Source organism: Dipodomys merriami, unplaced genomic scaffold, assembly GCF_024711535.1.
Source record: "Dipodomys merriami isolate MVZ:Mamm:240054 unplaced genomic scaffold, mDipMer1.0.p SCAF_181, whole genome shotgun sequence".
NCBI classification, from domain to species: Eukaryota; Metazoa; Chordata; class Mammalia; order Rodentia; family Heteromyidae; genus Dipodomys; species Dipodomys merriami.
The window spans coordinates 1,794,893-1,815,906 of NW_027203171.1; positions in this window are offsets into that span (position 1 = coordinate 1,794,893).

A 21,014-nucleotide genomic window follows, 5' to 3' on the forward strand; every position below is an offset into this window, starting at 1 on the left:
GGGTAATGAAAAGGAAATAGAGGGAGTATAATCAAATGCTGTAAATATATTATGGAATTGCCACTTCTGACAATTAATAAATTTTAACAAAATAAATAAAATTTAATAAAGAACACATTGCCTTCTAGTGTTCTTTAAGAGAACCATGATATGTCTTGTGAATAAAATACTTGTTTTAGATAAACTTTGTTCGTGAATATTTTATATTATCATTAGCTAGTTATTTAACTTAATGAATAAAATATATTAAATAAGATTCCATGATAAAAAACATAAAATTATTACTTAGTAATTGTTTGAGAAAAAGTTATAGTTGTGAGTTTTAGGAAACTAAATTTCTATTTCCCTACAAAGCAATGATTTAAGTTTACTAATTTAATATTTCTAATAAGTTAGGGAACATAATTGGCATGAAAAACAACTAACTGTACATCTTGTTTCTTAAATGAATTTTATTTTAAATATTGTCTCTTATTCAAATGAATAATTAGGTTTACTTTTCAAAATAATTGCAATTTTATATCCTTTCAGAACAAGTAATTACCCTGCAATTAAATGAATTAATATATTCAGATATTTAAAAGCTAAATTTTCTATGTTTGATACATAGCTCTAAATATTCAGAATGCCATGATTTTTTTATTCATAAATGTCTAACCTCTGGGATTTTTGCTTCATCAATATGAATTATCTCATGAGGTTGTTGAGAAGGCTCCAGTAACAAGTGTGGTCAAAAACATTTCCTGAATTCTAAATATTAAATCTGGACATTTTTAGCCTTTGATTACATCATTTATTGTCTCTTCAGAGCAACTAAGCTAAAATAAATACTACTGTTTAAACATTTCGCTTACATTTAAATAATATCAACACAGGTCACAAAGAGACTAATTATTTCAGACTCATCATATTTTGTAAACTTAGTGTGAAGAATGTAGGGAGCAGAAGGTTCTTATACTCAATAAATATTTTTGGTTAAATTAACTTAAATCTTATATCTGGATTTCTAATTTGGAGGTTAATCACATGGTAACAGGAAAATAATGTTTTGTTTTTTTTTAAATTACTTTGAGGCCATTTTTCTTCTTAAAATTATGAAGCAAAAATATCTCTAAGACATATATCTGTGAAGAAAATGTTTCAACCCTTAGTAAAGTGCTTTATACTTTAATATAAAGTTTATGTCAAAAAAAATTCTGCAACTAATCTTATGTATGTTTTCATGCACAAAATGCTGTGACTTCTAATCTTGTTATGTGATTTTAATTATATTTTTTAGTTGTGACATGATCCCTACTTACATTTATTACAAACTTCTGTAATTATACAAATCATGCCTGTACACACTAATTTATGTAAAATAATATTCAAACAAAATTATCTTTTTTCCTGTCTCCAACAGGGAAGGATGTTGTGCTGAAGTACAATAAATGAAAGCTCTCTAACAAAGAGTCTTTATGGAATGGAAATTGGCAACATGAGAATGGGAACATGAGCACTTTCTACTTGGCTGAACAGGAATTTTTGTTTCTACAGTACTTTCTTACCTTTTAATAACACAGGGAAAGCCATAAAATTTGAAGTTCATATGAAGGAATTGCATTCCTCAAAGATGTGGCAACCTTTCTCAAAAGCTCGATCTTATCACTAGTTCTTTGCTCTTGCTGGCTGATCTATTTCTCTATCATATGTTTCATATTATTAAGCATATTAGTAATTCATCAATGAGTACATTACAGGAGACTCCAGAAATTCACATCTATTGTGGTGTAATAATCAGAAGAGAGAAAAAAGATTATATTAATTTCCAATTTCTCCCTTTGGCCTTCAATATGCCAATTAATTTTCAAAACAATCATGTACAATGTTTGTTTATTTTTCCATTTTTAATTAGATATTAAGCAAGTGTTTTTGCAGTAAAAAGAGATGACAGTGGTATAAGAGCTCTGGTATGAGCACCTTCTCTCTAACAAGTAATGCTCTATGGACTGTAAATATGGAAGCCACATTAAAATTCTCTACACACTCCTCTCTCTCTCTCTCTCTCTCTCTCTCTCTCTCTCTTTCTCTCTCTCTCTCTGTCTCTCTCTGTCTCTCTCTGTCTCTGTCTCTCTCTCCCTCTCTTACAGACACACACACACACACACACACACACACACACACACACACACACACACACACAGCTGCCACCCAGACACATCAGAGATCAGTTGCATTCATCTGTAATGATTGTTGATTGATGTTTGATCCATTGCTTTATTTCAGCTTCAGATCTTGCCTGGACCTTTATCTTTCCCTGAGATCAAGTCCCTAGTTCTTAGTTTATTGTGGGTCTGAGTATTCATAATATGTTCCTGGCTGCTTCAGGCCAATTAACAATACCCTAAATACTGTATCCTCAAATTTGATATTCAAGTCAAACTCCATGAATTTATACTACTGTTCCAAAATACTAAAATTTATTGGATCTAGGAACCAAGAAAGTGCCTACCTTGATACTTTAGTAGCAACTGACATCATGAAAGTAGAAGAATAAAATGTAGAACACTGGATGGGTGTTACAGATACATACGGACTGCCAGTGAACACAGTTAGCCTTTTGTCCTTTCCTAGCGTTAGAGCTTGGGTCAGGGCTATTAACTTGGCTCTCTGGGTTGATATGGCTACTGGTAGAGGTTCAGACCAGACCACATCAGTCTCAGTCACTACTGCCACTCCCGCATAATTCTCCCTGATGAATAAAGCTGCTTTCATCTGTAAACCACACGAGTTCAGCGTCCAGCAATGGCTGGACCCTTAAGTCCTCTTGGATGTTATGGACTTGTGCCAGGATCTCTGAGCAGTTATGTAGTGGCATGTTTAGATCCTGATCTGGTAGAATTGTTTCCCGGTGGAGAGCTGAAGGAGCCTGGAAATTGATTCTGAGAGGGTTGAGTAGCATTCCTTGGTAATGGGTTAGTTGGGTATTGCTGAGCCACCGATCTGGTGGTTGCTTTAACATACCCTCAATTGTGTGGGGGGTGGTCACACAGTTCTTGTCCCATGGTTAGTTTATCTGTGTGTTTTACCATCAGAGCAGTAGCCGCTATCATTCTCAAACATGGTGGCCATCCTACTGTTACGGAGTCTAATTTCTTTAACAAGTAGGCTACTGGTTTTCTCTACAGGCCCAAATATTGGGTTAGGATTCCTTTTGCTATTCCATTATGTTCATCCACATATAAGTAAAAGGGTTTACTGGCATCAGGGAGTCCCAACACTGGGGCTTATAATAACGCAGTTTTTATCTGTTCAAAGTCGCATCAGCTTCCTCTGTCCATTGAAACAGTTGCTTCTCCTCGTAAAGAGGTTTAGCCAGCTCTGCAAACCCTTGGATGCACAGATGGCAAAAGGTGGCAGAACCCAAAAACTCCCTTATTTGGTGCTGTGACCGTGGTGTTGGAATTTTGAAGGACAGTTTCTTTTCTGTCTTTGGTGACACATCGCTGCCCCCATTTCAATAAATAGCCCAGGTAAGTTACCTCTGATTTGCAGGTTTATGCTTTCTTGGCCCATGCTCATTAACCAAGGTTTCCCAATATCTGGGGTAAATCTTCTGTTCCTTGGATGCATTCTCTTTCAGTTTCACCAGCAGTTAATAAGTCACCCACATATTGCAACAAAGTCAGACCAGGGTGGCTTCCCCTAAACTCACCCAAGTCCTAATGCAGAGCTTTGTCAAAGAGTGTTGGTGAGTTTTTGAATCTTTGAATGAGTCTTGTCCAGATACATTGACACCTCCTTTGACATCTGTCCACTCAAAGGCAAAGGGATCTTGATTTTTGGGCACCAAGGGTAGGCTGAAAAAGGCATCTTTTAAATCTAATACAATGTACCACTGCCTATATTGAGGCAGGGTGCTCAGGAGAGTGTAGGTGTTAGGTATGGTAGGGTGATTGTCCATTACCCTTTTATGGACTTCCCTGAAGTCCTGTACTGGCTTATATTCATTAGATTTGGGCTTGCAGACTGGTAGCAGGGGAGTGTTCCACTCTGACTGGCAGGGTCACAATACACCCAGGTCTAGCAGACACCTAATGTGGGGTGTAATTCCCCCTGTGCCTCCATGGACATAGCATACTGTCAAACTCTAACTGGGTCCACCCCTGATTTTACTTTGATGAAGAGAGCTGGTCTATGTTTCGCTAGTCCCACTCTGCCAGTCTCTGCCCAAGCTTCTGGATACCTTTCCAGCCAATAGGTGATTTCTTGGTCAGGAGTCTAGGGTGGTTGGAGCAACCGGTCCTCATCTTCCAGGCCCTGAGTCAATACTTGTATTGGTCTTCCTTGAGCATCCTCCACCGGAGGGCCTTCTGGATATAAGTGAATCTGTGTCCTGACGTTGGTTAACAAGTCTCTTCCCAATAAGGGATAAGGGCTTTATGGAATAACCAAGAATGAGTGGGACACTCATCCCATCCCCAGGTCCACTGTTCTTTCAGTGGTCCATGAGTATTGTTTAATTCCCATTACTTCTTGCACCCCAGATGTTTTTTGTTGTTACTTGGGTTTTTTAACTGTATTTTTTTGTCTTTTCTTTTTGGTACTGGGGATCGAACCCAGGACGTTGTACTTGCTAGGCAAGCGCGTTGCCACTGAGCTACATCCTAGCCCAACACCCAAGAGATTTTATTTGAGACTTTTCCTTGGGGCTATATTAAAGCAGAGTATTGGATCCCGGTATGTACTAGAAATTTTACTGGAGTCCCATCCACTCTCAGTGCTACCCTGGGTTCAGGGAGGGGAATTGAACCCTGACATCCCTATTCATTATTAGCAGTACTGTTAGCCATTAGTGTCGAGGTTCTATGAGGCTGCCACTGCTTTGTTCAGTTTCCCTTTCTTAGCACATTCTTTGACCTAATGCAATATTTCTTGGTAGTAAGTGCACTAATGTCTGTGTAGACCTCGACTATTTGGGCATCGTAGGGTTTCCTTCCCTGTAAGACCATGTATACTTTAGCCAAATTGTTATGTTTGCAGGCTACTGCCCTGAGATCCGCCATTAGAGTCTGGTGATAGACCCTTAATCCCCCCCTACGTTCTGACGTGTTGTAGTCCCAACCATCATTTGGAGGCCTGGTTAATGGAAAAGATGCATTGGTGAAATCAGGGTTAGTAGTAGGCTACCTGTCATCCACCAGAACCAGTTTCCTAGCCTCAGTTTGAATCCTTTCTCTTTCTTCCGTGTGGAACAAGACCCGAAGTAACTGCTGGCAATCATCCCTGGTCAGCTGACACATGGACATTCCATTATGTAGGAGATAAATCAAATCCTTGGGATTATCTGAAAATTTTGCATTTTGTGTTTTCCAATTATATAAGTCATTCATGGAAAGGGCCAACACTGAATTCGGGGGTTTCTGGTTTTGTCCGGTGGCCCAATTTCTCTGAACAGCAGCATCATGGTGGTGTCAGGGAGACTCAGGCTGGCAGCTCTGTGAATGCTACCAAGAGTTCTTCCTGTTGGCCCTTCCAAGTTGCTGCTGGCTCCTTGCTTCTCATCTCTTACTGCCTCCCCTTCCTCCAAGAGGGGTGGAGGAGGCAGCAGTGAAGGGTATGGGAGGAGATCAAAGGCTAATAAGAGAAGATCTTCACTCCCTTCCTGTAAAATGGTATATAAGGAGGCTGAGGGCGGTAGTTGACACAAACTTTTCTTATGCTAAAATCTTGTTTTTATTGACAGAAAGGGGTAGAAAGGGCAACAGACACTTTAGAGGTTCCTGCACCAAATTCTGCCATACTAAAATATAGGGAATCTGATTGGGGTGCCCTGCACTTCCTGGGAGAAAAGCCCTACATTTAACCACCCAAATGGTGTTTAGATTAAAAGTTCTTTGGGGGCTGGCATCCAACCTCAAAAGTAGGCCACTCTGACTTGCACAAAATAAGTAATTTTTCTTTTTTAACTTCAACACCTAAATTGTTAGCTCTTTCCTTATCATCTTTAAAAATATCTGTCAGAATGGTAAGAGGTGTACTTTGGTTCTGACTCATTTCAGCATATATCAATCCACACACAAGACAAGAAAAAAGGAGGAAGGCAATTACAAATGTCACAAAATTAAACAACTGGTGCTTTCGGGGATTTAGGATAAAACCACAACTCAGAGTGTCCCAAGGAGAAAAGTGTGGATTCACTGGCCTGTTTAGGATCCCAAAGAGGTAGATGTAGACACTTGGTGATGTTTCAGCAGTGTCATCGGGTAAAAGACTACCCGACTCTAGCTTTGCTTCAAGTGGGCCAACTTTCTAAGCCAAATTTCACCCTTCGAAGCAGAAGATAAGAGAGTCTGAAAGAGAAAGTAATTATTGTTGGACAAGAAACTGAACAAAGCATAACAATTTTACATGGAGGCAAACAGGGTTTCCAGGCATCTGTGTCAGGATGAATATGAAAGAGGGAAATGTTCCACGAAAGCCACAATAAGACAGACACACAGATTTTAAGAGAAGACACATTAACAGCATGCAGGTGATAGACTGGGTGGTAGACTGTCAGACAGAAATTGCCGGACTAAAGACAGGAAACATCCCAAATGTCCACACTAGTGGACAGTCTACCCTGTAAACTATCAAGCAGACAGTTCAGGACTACAGATGGGCCCAAATGTCTGCACTAGTGAATAGTTTACCTTCCCTGGGCTTCTCAGGGACATCTCCCACTGGTTCTGTTGGCTGCCTTATAGCACGTCCACCAGGATTTTTTGCCAACTCCAAGACCCAAACTGAAAACTACACAAATATCACAGTTCCAAAACTTACTGGCTGTTCTTTACTACACCCTGATCAGGTGTCTGGGTGAGCTTATGAGGGAGATCCCATATGAGCCCCTATTTGTTGTACCTGGACTTGAGACCCCCCGAAGACTACCAGAGACCACGACCAATGCAAATAACAAAGGAGTCGTTTATTTGCAAGCTCGAGGTTGATCCTCCACGCACTCAGTAACCGGTGATGCTAAGAAGCCCCGACCATAGAATAAGCACAGTTTTTTTTTATAGTATTGAACAAACAACTTTAAGGAAGTTTTACATGAGAAATTACATGATTGGTTAACATTTTAAGCAAACTACACTATACATATGTGATTGGCTAATATTATTATGGATGTGATATTGATGGGAATTGTCTGGCCACTGGGTCACTGTGTCCTGCATGGCCACCCAGTGTTTGGTCAATGCATCTGGAGAAAATTCCTGTGGCTTTCCCAAGGATCATTTATGTCTCAGTTGTCCAGGAATTGTTTTTCTTTTTGTGTCATTTCTTGGTCAAACACGTGGTTATTTTAATAATTCATAACTTACAAGATGGTTGCTAGCCTGTAATGGAGTTACTTAGGCCTTCATTGTACCTCTTTAAGCCTTAGGCTCTTCACATTTAGTATTATTATTGTCTCTTCATACAAGCCTGAAATCACTATTTCAAAGTAACACAAATATAAAAACAAAAATAATCTGATACAACCATCACAAATCATAAATTATGTTAAAAAATCCACAATATAAATAAATAAACCTGAGGAAGAGGAAAAACAATGACAGAATAACAACAGAAAATTACCCTAGCTCTCTCTAATGAAACAGATATTGAGAGTCCTAGAAGATACTCCAATTCTAGAGGTTCATACCAAGTCAGCTATAATTATATATAGATATAAAATTCAGAGGCAGATTTTATACTGACTTCACAAAAAAATACAGAAATCTATGGAAAGTTACCCAGCCAGGCAGGTGACTGCTGTGACTGTGTTGGCCAACATATTCAAAAGCACAATTGCATTGTGGAAAGAAAGGGCCACATGGGAAATAAATCATGAACAGAGACAGTCACATCTAAACACAGACTCAATTCACCTTACCACTGGACAGTCCAAACTGTCATTGTAACCACAAGTATTAACATGACAACATCTCACCACAACTGATCTCTTCTCCTACACTTAATGGTCTAGACAAAAACCTAAATCCAGAAAAAGAAATCACAACAGAAGATCAAATCAACACCTGGCAAAAGATGGATTACTTATAAAAGATATAGAGTCAGAATAAATACAGATTTCTTAGCTGATATGGTAAAAAGGAGAGCCTGGCATGATTATGACAAACATTAAAGGCAAACAACTACCAACCATGAATTCGTTCCCAAGCCAAACTATCCTTTATATTAAAAGGATATATAAAAATATTTCATGACAAAGAAAACTTGAAACAATGTATCTCCACCAAATCAGCAGGATAGAAGTTAATCTAATATATCCTACATAGAGAAGATCAAGAAGAACAGGAACTGGTGACATAGAATGCTCCCTACCAGAGAACAAGGTAAATATATTAAGAGTAGATGAGGCACAGCTCCTAACAACAAGTGCATTACACAGCAGGACTTATCAAATATTTCAAAGTCTTAACTCTCAATATCATTGGACTTAAATTTCAAAATAGAAGACATAGATTAGATACTAGTATCAAAAAACAAGATGCATCCATGTAGTATCTACAAGAGACACATTTTATTGACAAAAACAAACACATACTCAAACTGAAAGGCTGGAGGAAAAATTTCAAGCAAAAGGACACCATAAACAGGCCACAGTAGAATTACTAATATAAGATAAAATAGAATTCAAATTAAAATTAGGAGGAAGAGATATTATATATTGATAAAAGCAACTCTCCATTAGGAGGATATAAAAAGTCTAAACATCAATGCCCTGAATCCTGGAGCACCCCCACTTCGTCAACCAAATAACACTTAACCTAAAAACACATCTCAACACATCGTTGTTATCCTTGGATAGGTCATCCAGGAAAAACTCAACCAAAAACTGCAGGCTTAAATAACTACATTGACTGCCTAGCCCTCACAGACTTCTACAGAATATACATTCAGCATCAATAGAAACATTCTTCTCAGCAGCTCTTGGAAGAGTCTTGAAAATAGAACATATCCTATGTTACATAGAAATTCTATCCAAAATGAAAGAAAAATAAATTGACTTGCCAAATCATGTCAGACCACAACAGACTAAATTTAGAATTAAACAGCTAAAGCAAAAAAAAAAAGTCTCAAATACATGAAGACTGAACAACACATTACTGAATGACCAGTGGGGCACTGAATACATTATAATGAAAATCTGAAAGTTTCTGAAAATTAACAAATTGAACACACAAAATACCAACTCCTCTGGGACACAGTAAATGCAATACATAGAGGAAAATGTATACCTCGGAGTGCCTACATCAAGCAATTGGGGAAATCTCAAGTCTGTATTTTAATTATATACCTCAATCTTCTTGAAAACAGGAACAAGTCCAAACCCAAAGCAGTAGACAGAAACAAACGAACAAAAAAAGAACTAAATCAGAGACACGCACAGGTTGTGGCTCACGCCTGTAATCCTAGCTACTCAGGAAGCTGAGATCTGAGGATCGAGGGTCAAATCCAGCCCTGGCAGGAAAGTCCGTGAGACTCTTATCTCCAATAAACCAATAGAAACCCGGAAGTGGCACTGTGGCTCAAACGGTAATGCTCTCGCCTTGAAGTGAAGAGCACAGGGACAGTGCCCAAGACCAGAGTTCAAGCCCTACGACCTACCAAAAAAAATTAAATCAGAAATACCTACATAAAGACAAAATGAAACATAAAAAGATCAACAAAACAGAGTTGGTTCTTTCAATAAATTAACAGAATTGACCGACCCTTACCAAATCCGACTAAGAAGAGAATTTATATAGATAGAAAGATAAATAAAAAGTCCACAGATTGGGAGAAGATCATTACTTGCTCTGCTACAGACAATGGACTCATAACTCAAATATATTTAGAGCCCCTAAAGTTAACCCCCCCAAAAAAAAACAAATAATCAAAAAACAGCAACCCTATTAATAAGTGGGCTAAAGATTTAAGGAGAGAACTCTCTGAAGAAGAAATATGAATGGCCAATAGACACATGAAGTAATATGCAACATTTCTGGCCATAGAAATTCAAATCAAAGCAACATTGAGATTCCACCTCACCCCAGTTAGAATGACCATTATGAAGAAAATTAATAATAACAGATGATGGGCTGGTGGGGATATGGCCAAAAAGGAACATTACTACACTATTGGTAGAAATGTAAACTTGCTCAAATATTCCGTAAAGAAGTGTACAGGTTTCTCAGAAAGGCTCCCCTATGACTCAGCAATCTCACTCCTGGGCATTTACCCAAATGACCACAAACAAAGCCACACTAACGCTACAATCAAAACTATGTCCAATGTAGCATTATTTACCATAACTAAGATATGAAACCAAAACAGATGCCCCTCAGTAGATGAATCGGTCCAAAAAATGTCATATACATTCACAACAAAATTCTATGGTTCCGTTAGAAAGAATGACATTGCCCCATTTGTAAGGAAAAGGAAAGACTTGGAAAACATAATAAGTCAAAAAAGCCAGACCCAAAAAACCATAGGCTACATGTTTTCACTCATTTGGAAAAACTAGAATATATCTACGATATTCTTAGAAAAGAGCACAATAGCTCAATAGCTATATGCATATCACCATAGAAAATGATGCTTATTGAAATGAGCTCCCCGAAATGGAAACAAGATAATTGTATGGTGAACTGTTTTTAGTTATTTCTATTTACTTTTCCCCCTTTGGTTTATTCCCTGTAGTCACTGTTTTTGATTTCCGTACCCTTTGTCTTATACCTAAGTTAATTTTATTTGGGGAACGAAGAGAAATCACAGAAATGGTGGGACAAAGATTAACCAAAGCAACAGTGATAAACACTAGACACTATGTTAGAAATGAACTTTATAACTTTGTAGGTGTGGGATATCAAGTTTGTGGGTAATGTACTCATTACTTATTTTAATGTAACCCCCCCCCCCCGTCTAACACCTTCATAATAAAAAAAACCCTGAAAATACAATAAGAGAACTCACCCAAATAGAGAAATTAGAGAAAAAATTAGACATCACAACATAAATAAGCAAAATTGAGAATGCTATAAGAAAGTACTTTGAAAACCGTATGCCAGTCACCTGGAGAATTCTAGAGAAATATATGCTTTCATATACTCGAACTGAACCAGGAAGTGATACATAAGAAGTAATGAAAATGAAATGTCAATAAACAATTTCCCATACCAGAAAAATCTAGGACTCAATGGATTTACCATGAAATTAAGGCCTGCAAAGAGCTTGCAATACTCAGATCTAACTCTTCAATGGAATAGCAAGGGAAATGAAATTATCAAACACATTCTATGAAGCTAGAATTAGACTCTTCCCCAAATCAGATAGGGACTCATCAAAGAAAGAGAACTATGAACTGAACTCTTGATATGCATTGATACAGAACTTCTCAATAAAATTTTCACCAACCAATTTCAGCAACTAACAAAAAAATCGTATACTATAATCAAACAGTATTCATTCTAGGATCCAATTGGATCCAATATACTTGTAAATAAACATAACATAAACCATCATCAGAAGCAGGGACAAGAGCCACATTATCATATATACATAGATGTAAAAATAGCTTTTAACAAACTCCAATACCCCTTTATGATTAAAGGTCTGAGAAGCTAGGAATGCATGGAACATTCCTCAATATAATACAGAGTATGTATATGACAAAGAGATAATAAACATGTACCTAATGGTGGAAGCAGGAAGACATTAAAATCAGGAATGATAAAAGGATGTCCACTCTCTCTACTAATGTTCAATATAGTACTGGAGTTCCTAGCAAGAGCAATAAGCAAGAGAAAAACATAATGGGGATCCAAATAGGGAAGAAGGAAAAGTATCTCTTTTTACAGATGAAATGATCCTGTATTTATAGGACCCTAGAACTTCCTCCCTCAAATTAGTAAAGGTGATGCTAACCTTCAGCAACGTAGCAGGGTATAAAACCAACAAGAATCAGTAGTTGTTTTGTGTTACCAACAATGGGAAGATCCAGGCTGGAATCCAAAAAACAACCTCATGTATATTAGCTCAAAATCAAATCAAAACTAAACAGAACAAAACAACAACAAAACTAGGAATTAATTAATTTAACTAAAAATGAGAAGTACCTCTACTGTAAAAACGTTAAAACTATAAAATGGGTAATTGAAGGAGATTCAAGGAAATGGAAAGTCTTTCAATGCTCCTGGTTGGAAGAATTAACATTGTGGAAACTGCAATATTACCCCCAAACAATTGACAATGCAATACCCAGCAAAATCCCAACAATATTCTTCAATACAGTAGGGAAAACAATCCAAATTTAATATGAAATTACAAAATTACAGATGAAACAGAAAGCTTAGAAATGAACTCATGGGCCTATAGTCATTTTAAACACACACACACACACACACACACACACACACACACACACACACACACACACACACACAATGGATTTCTATTCACTCATCAGAAGGGATGACTTTTCACTAGTCTTAAGGAAAATGAAAGGCTTGGGGAAATTATACTAAGAGAAAGGAATGCACACTCAGAGCAATATATGTTTCATGGATTCATTCACTTATGGTAGCTAGAAGGTGCCTAGAAATCTACAATAACAAGACAGATTCTAGCTCGTCCCAGTTAGGAGGGCCATTATCAAGAAAATTGACAATAGCAAATTCTGAGGTGGATGTAGCCAAATGGGAACTCTATTACACTGTTGCTAGGAAATTGAACTTGTTCAACCACTCTGGAATGCAGTATGAACTTTCCTCAAAAGTCTAAACATAGATCTCCCTATTACCCAGTAATTCCACTCAGGGTCAGTATTCCAAAAAATAACAAAGAAGTTCACATTAAAACTACCAGCATAACCACGATCATAGCCAAGGCCCAGAGTTCAAGATTGGAAAAAAGTTACATTGCTGGTATTTGTTTCCCCAAATATGAATCTTTTGACATAAGATTCCAAATCATTCTATTTGCAACAGCTACGATAGGACTTAAATGTAGTCGGTTTTAAAATGGCTTCTTTATTGAATGTTAGGAAAAGCGGTAAGCAGTCCAAGAAAAGGGAGAATATTTTTTTGTTGATGTTGGTTGAGAGGCTTGATGTCTGGGCGTGGCCACTGGCCCTGAGCTCTTCAACTCAAGGTAAGGGCTCTATCTCTTGAGCCACAGGGCCTGCTCTGATTTTCTGGTGGTTAATTGGAGATAGGAGGCTCAGGGGCTTTCCTGCCCAGGCTGGCTTTGAACGGCAGTCCTCATATCTCAGCTTCCTGAGTAGCTAGGATTACAACTATGAGCCTGTGGTACCAGGCTAAAAATGGGGGATTTTTATAAAAGAAAATCCACCTCTTCACCTGTGTCTAAATATCAGATGTCACTATTAGAACACGGCACCCTCAACTCATTTCATCAGACATTTGTAAATTTTCTCTTTTCCTTCATCTGGGAACATTGCAGTCAATATCAATTCAGCTGTGGGACTGGATCAATTGTATGTTAATTGCTAGCATGTAAATCAAGAAATAATATATCAAAACAAATAAAACCCTCATTTGGAATAATTGTTTTCTCTTTTAATTACAAATCTGTGTTTGATTACTTCCTAATGTGATATTGGACCACCTAAAAGAGTGATGACATTTTCTTTCTCTTCAGCAATTGGCCTTCTCCCACATGTGGTCAAATATTTAAGAATTCAAAGATTTCCACTGATAATTCATTAAGCTGATATCTAAGAAAATGTGTATTTCTGGAATTGGTCTTATGTCTTGTTCTTACATGCACAAGTGTTCTATAATTTATTTGTTCTACAAGGAATTCTATTATCCAATCTTTGTGTGATCAATTTTAGTCTCTCTGATCTGTCCTTCTGACCCTCTCTCGGGAATCTCATTTCAGTCTGCCTCATAAAAAATATATATTAGTTATTAGCTAAATGACTCTCAGCTTCTGTTTTTTGCCTGACTTCATGTAGGCTGTGATAGCAGCCCTGACTGGCTGTACTTACTGGAGTTCTCTGTTTGTTTGTGTGTTTTTTAGAGATTTATGATTACTATTCAAGGTAGTAGATTCTCTGGGCCCCAGTGATCCCCTGGCCTAGAGTCAATGGCTTTTTTTCCTAAAGATACAAAAACAACTGACTAAATTCCTGTTTTAGTTGTCTCAAAATGAGGCAATCTGGATCCTTGCAAAGCCATCAATGAGCCTCTGTAACCACTTACAGAAATGGTCTATCAAGATGGCTTGTCAAGGTTGACTGTGAAAAATGTTCATTTCCAAGTGACCACCATAAAACAGATCACCTCACTAGGAACAGACTGTTCTATGGAAGGTTAGCCTTCCTTCCTTGTCTTACGATAGATCAAAACATAATATTCTGCAGTTTTGCCATCCTGGAGCATATTTTCCCAAGAATATTCTGTAGTGTAAAAGAGGACCAATTATCAAAATAAAGGTGAAAATACTTGTCTACTACAGACTGATTTATCTGGCTTATATCTGTTGTTATTTTCATTACTTCAAATATATAGATAATTTATATTGCAATTAGTCAAGTGACAAAGGATTAATGGAATAAACATTTAATTTACTTTCATATATCCAATATAATACACTTATCCCCTTATGGAATATTACATCCAACAGTAGAAACAATGTCAGGAATATAAAATGAACCTCAAGATGTGTAATCTGGCACATATACACCATCATCTACTCAAAAATTCAGTCTCTCTATAAAAATTTATTTGGTACAAAATAATAAAACTTTAATTAATGCTACTCGTGTATCTAATTGCATATAACTGTGTAGAAGTCACCTAGAAAGGAATTTAACATGCATGAAGAAATCAAATTTCCACAATTTAAGCTAGATGAGAGGAGTCATACCCTCATGTACTGTGTGGTGTGAATTTTACCACAGTGCTGAACCCTTCCACCTAATACCAAGAGTCATGTGCAATAATTTATTATTTGATGTCAAGATGAGTGCTAAGTGTAGAATACACTTTGAATTATTCCATTAATTCACATAAATGAAACAGTAATGATATATTATTTTTTAAATTCTAATGCTTGTCAATTTTACAATTCATGAAATGTATTATTAAAATTAGTTTCAATTTCTTCTTTTCTAAATTTTAAATTATATATTAAATTTAAATTTAATTTATATATTAAATTTAAATTATATATTAAACATTTAATATTAAGAAATCAGGAATAAGTAACCTGTTATTAAAATGATCTACTATTAAAATTATCTACTATTAAACTGTGATTTGAATTATGTTTCTAACAATTTGTGATGTAAAAAAACTTTTCTTGGGGGTTCCAATCTTGGGGCCTGAACTCTGGGAATGGGCTCTGTCCCTCAGCTCTTCAGCTCAAGGCTAGTGCTCTACCACTTGAGCTGCAGCGCCACTTCTGGCTTTTTTCTTTTTGCTTATGTGGTGCTGAGGAATCAAATCCAGGCCCTCATGCATGCAAGGCAAGCACTCTTCACTGAGCCACCTTCCCAGCCCTGATGTAAAAAACTTTTAATAGAATTGTGGGTAATAATTTTTAAACTTACCAGCTTGTTATTTGTTTTCTAAATGTGTCATTTCTTATTCTTGGTCCATGTCATCTCTTCACCTTAGTTGTTTAGTTTTCTATTTTATCTCTATTGGTTTGCTGATTGTGCATTTTGATTTCCCTTTTTAGTGACTGACATGAGGCTGAAATTCTGTATGGTAGTTTACTCCCAACAGCTGTTCTGCTCTTCTTTGTATACTATTATATTTCCCACACTCCCATCTCTGTATTGCTGCTCTCAACTATTTTATTTCATTTTGTATTTAAATTTGATTGTCAAAGTAATGTACAGAGGGGTTGTAGTTACATAAGTAATGTAATGAATTCATTTCTTTTATAACTTTTTACCTTTCCCCCATTTTTCTCCCTCTTCCCTCCCAAAATCCCCCCCAAGATTATTTCTAACATATTGTCTCATGATTTTCACTTTTGCATAAGTTCCCCCTTTGTCCTTTGTCTCACCATTTTGTTTTTTTCTCTTACCCTTCCCTAGTTCCCTAGTTGTGATAACCTGGGTATCAAAATCAAATACAGTGACTACAGGGGATAAACATATGTGGGGAAAACGCAAAAGGATGAAAAGTACATAGTACATTAAGAACAACAATAACAAATAACATGTCTTGGAGTTCATTTCACTTGGAATCACCTTTTGTGGTCATATGTACATAGCTATTGAGTTATTCAGCTCATCTACTAAGATTATCCTTGATGTGCACAATAATGCTCCCCTATTACTCAGTAAACCAACTTCTGGGCATTTAACCATGTGACCACAAACAAGGCTACACTGAAGCTACCAGCACAATTATGTTTTTTACAGTATTATTTACTATAGCTAAGGTATGGAATTAAGCCAGATTCACCTCAGTAGATGAATAGATATAGAAAATGTGACACACACACACAGACATACACACATACACAAACATGGAATACTATGCTTCCATCAGAAACAATGATACCACCTCATCCATAATGAAATGAAAGATCTTGAAAAAACATCATACTAAGTGAAGTAAGCCAGACGTAAAGGAACATAGGTCCCCAGGTTATCCTTATTTGTAATAATTAGGTTACATCAAGGAAAATCTCATGTATTTTAATTTGAAATTTTGTTTTATGTTGAACATACATTATTACTATATTGTTTGTTATTCTTTCTTTTTTTGAGGAGGGCTAAAATTTATTTAACCATTAAAATGAAGTATGTAGCCACTGTATAAAGTTTAATATAATGTATCTTCTTAATAATTTTTTATTGTGAAAATACCGTATGGAGCAGCTACCATTACATGGCAAGGTAATGAGTATATTTCTTATCAAACATTGTTGCCTCCACCTTTGTTTCCCCTAACCATCAATTCCTATCCCTCCCCCCAATTCTCGTGCAAAAGTTGTAAAGTTCGATTTTTACTTAAAGTCCTGTACATCTCATTGTTGCAATGAGTCCATCTATTTAAACAATTTGATATTTTTGCTTCACTTCCACAAATTATACCTACATCAAATACAGTGAAAACCGGGGTTATACCGTGTGGGAGGGACACACAAAGCAACAAAGAAATAACTTTAAAAAATGTTAGAAACGATAGCAAGAAAGAAAAAAAAAGAGTCCTTATCTTGAGTTTCATTTCACTTAACATCAACTTATTTGTCTGTTATTTCTTGTCTCAGACATATACTAGTTATTGTACATAAGGGAAGCCATGGGACGTATGTTTCTTTGAACCTGGCTTACTTCACTTAATATAATTTTTTCCAAATCTTTCCATTTCTGGACAAATGGGGCAAAAGGCAGATATACTTAAAGAATTATGTTCAGCTTATGCATTACTGAAGGTAGAACAAATAAAAGAGCAATCCCTATTAGGAAGAAGAACTCCTATTTACTTAGCTTCATTCCTCTGTAAGCCAGAGTTGCCCCCTGTATCCTCATGTTGTACATTACAACTTTATACTTGATCATCCAGTATATCTACTATCTTATACATTGTGACCAAAATGCCACAGGAATTCCACTTCGTTTTACTTTTAAAAAAAATTCTCTCTAGTGAAGATATTCTCCCCATCTGTGGGCTTTCTATTGATCTTGCTAGTTATGTCCTTTGCCATGTAGAAGCTGTGCAATTCCATGCAATCCCATTTGTCCAACCTTTCTTTGATTTGTTGTGTTTCTGGGTCTCTATTAAGAAAATCTGGCCTTTTCCTGGAGACCCAGGGTTTCTCCTATTCCATCTTGTAATGTTTTTAGAGTGTCTGCTTTGACTCAGAGGTCTTTGAAGCATTTGGGGTTGATTCTGGTGTAGAGTGATATCTAAGGATCTAGCTTCAGTTTTCTACAAGTACTTAACCAATTTTGCCAGCACCATTTTCTGAAGAGGCTGTCTTTCTTCCATTCTATGATTTTTAGCTCCTTTATTGATGACTAGACATACAACGGAGAAGTGTCTCATATCTAAAATAAACCTGGAACTCAAAAAATTAAATCCCTCAAGAACAAATCTACAAAGAAACAACTGCCCAATAAGTAAGTGGGCTAAAGACAAAGAGAAACTTCTCTGAAGAGGAAAGAAGCAGGGTCAATAGACACATGAAGAAATGCTCAACCTCCCTAGCCATAAAAGAAATGCAAATCAAAACAACAATGAGATACCACCTCACCCAAGTTAGAATGGCTATAATGAAGAACTCTAATAACAACAGATGCTGGAAGGGATGTGGACAAAGGGAACCTTACTGCATTGGGAGTGTAAACTTGTTTAACCACTTTGGAAAGCAGTATGGAGGTTCCTCCAAAGACTCAACAAAGAGCTCCCCTATCACTCAGCAATCCTATTTTTGGGTATCTACCCAAAAGATCACAAACAAGACCACACTAAAGATACCACCACGACTATGTTTATTGCAGCATTATTTACCATAGCTAAGATATGGAACCATCCCAGATGCCCTGCAAGTGATGAATGGATCAAGTAAATGTGGTATATATACACAATAGAATTCTATGCCTCCATCAGAAAGAATGACATTGCCCCATTTGTTAGGAAGTGGAAGGACTTGGAAAAAATTATTTTAAGTGAAGTAAGCCAGCCCCAAAGAAACATAGGCCCCATGGTTTCCTTTATTTGCAATAATTAGTATATGTCTGAGTCAAGCTGAAAAGGTCAGATAAGTTGATGTTAGGGAAATGAACCCTAAGATGTGTATTCAAATGTTTTATTTCTTTCATGCAATTGTATCTAAAGTATTTATAAGATTTTTTGGTTGCTTTGTATGTCCCTTCCCCATGGTATAACCCCTGCTTTCATGGTATTTGATGTTGGTATAATTTGTGGAGGGTAAGGGATAAAACAAATCATTTAAATAGGGTTAGAGGTGGACCCATTGCAACAATGAGACATACAAGTCCTCATGTTGAACATGAAATTTACAACTTTGGGGGAGGAGGAGGATTGGGTGGGGGGGAGGATGGGAAGGAATGGGAATGGGAAACAAAGGTGGAGGCTACAATGCTTGATAAGAAGGAAGGGTTAAAGTAACTCCATTTTTGAGGCAGTGACCATTTCTTTCTTGTTTATCTCAGCTAGCAGAGCAACACGTGGTGGTAATCCAAATACCTGGTTGTTTGCCTTTATAAGCCCTGCAAATGTTCAGGTCAGGGCTCTCCTCCTAAGCTCCACTCTGTGGGAGTGTAGGATGAGGCCTGAGCTGCAGCCCGTCTAAATAAAACCTTGCTTTTGCATTTTGGAACGTCTGACTCTAGTTGGTCTTCTTTGTGGGGGTCCTGAAAAATGGTCACTACATGTTAGTGAGGGCTCGTCCAGGATAACTCAAGAGACCCACGAGACCTCAGACTCCGAAGGTAAAACAGTGCTGTCAAATTTGTCTTGTCCTGTCGTTCCTCTTTGTCTGTTTTACTTTCATTTTTGTTTGTGAGGACAGCAGCTCCAATTCGTATTGTGTAAAGGGTTGTCATAGCGGATGCGCTTGCATGACAACCCTGGAGGAACTGGGGGAAACTGAGACCTGAGAAAGAGGCCCTCCTAACCTAGGCCCAACTCAAACACTGTGGGTCTGCTCCTTCCGCTTCCCTATTACAGGGGTCAGTGGACCAATTCAGATCTCCACTTCGTAACCTTTTCTTTTTTTTTAACTGTCAGGCCTGTGTGTGTTTTTTTTTTTTTTGTACTGTTTATTGTTTTTTGGACTGTACGACTAATGGGACTGGAAATCATGGGCAACACTCCATTTAACCCCCTAGACTTACAAAAAGAAAAAACTAAGAAAGAGGAAAAGATATTGTACCCCCCAGTTTTTCAGGGAGATAACATGGAAAAAATATTTCCTACCCCATACTCAGCTTCCAGGTTCCTTTTACAAAGCCTGAGAATGATCAAGAGGAGGAGGTAGCTATAGAACCAGCAGCCGAACCCTCGGTACCTGCTCTTAAAGTTTCTGAGGGGCCAGTCACTAGAGGAAGCCATGGGATCAGCCCCTCTCCCCCTTCTAATGCAGCTGTTTTTCCCTTAAGCACAGTAGGTCCTGTGGATGTGAATGGTCAACAGCAATTTTAATATTGGCCATTTTCTGCCAGTGATCTATACAATTGGCGTACCCAAAATGCCCCCTTTTCTGAGAAACCCCAGGATTTAATTCATTTGCTTGAAACCATTCTGTTTACTCATCAGCCCACTTGAGATGATTGTAGTCAGCTTTTACAGGTCCTTTTTACCACCGAAGAGAGAGACGGTATCTGAGAGGTGGCCCGGAAACATATCCCTGGTCACTTAGGAGAGCCCATCACAGATCGCTGCCTATTTTCCTGAGATCTGACCAACATGGGACTACAATATGGTTGAAAGTAGGGAGCGACTCCTCATCTATCACCAGGCTCTGTTGGTAAGTCTCAAGGTGGCAGCTCACCGACCTACAAATACAGCCAGAGTCCATGATGTTAGATAGGGAGGAAGTGCAAGTCCGGCAGCGTATCTTGAGCAGCTCATGGAAGCTTTTAGTAAATATACCCAGGAGTCAGCTCTGATGATTATGTTTTCCTATATAAATTTATCTGTACCAGACATAAAGCAAAAGTTGCAGGCTCTAGAATGACTTCGTGAAAAGTCTATTAGGGATCTAATAGCCGTGGTGGAAAAGATTTACAGTAAGAGAGAGACAGAGGAGCAAAGAAAGGAAAGGAAGGGCAAAGAACGTGAAATTGAGCATGAAAAGAGAGACCAGGCCAAGTTAAAGAGGCCAGACTTGTTGCAATTGTCATTATCACATGCCTTGCATACCTGGTTCACAGATGGCAGCAGTTTCATTCGAGATGGAAAAAGGTACACGGGCACAGCAGTCACCATGGACACTGAGATAGTGTAGGCTGAAGCACTCCCCTAGGGAACATCTGCACAAAGAGCAGA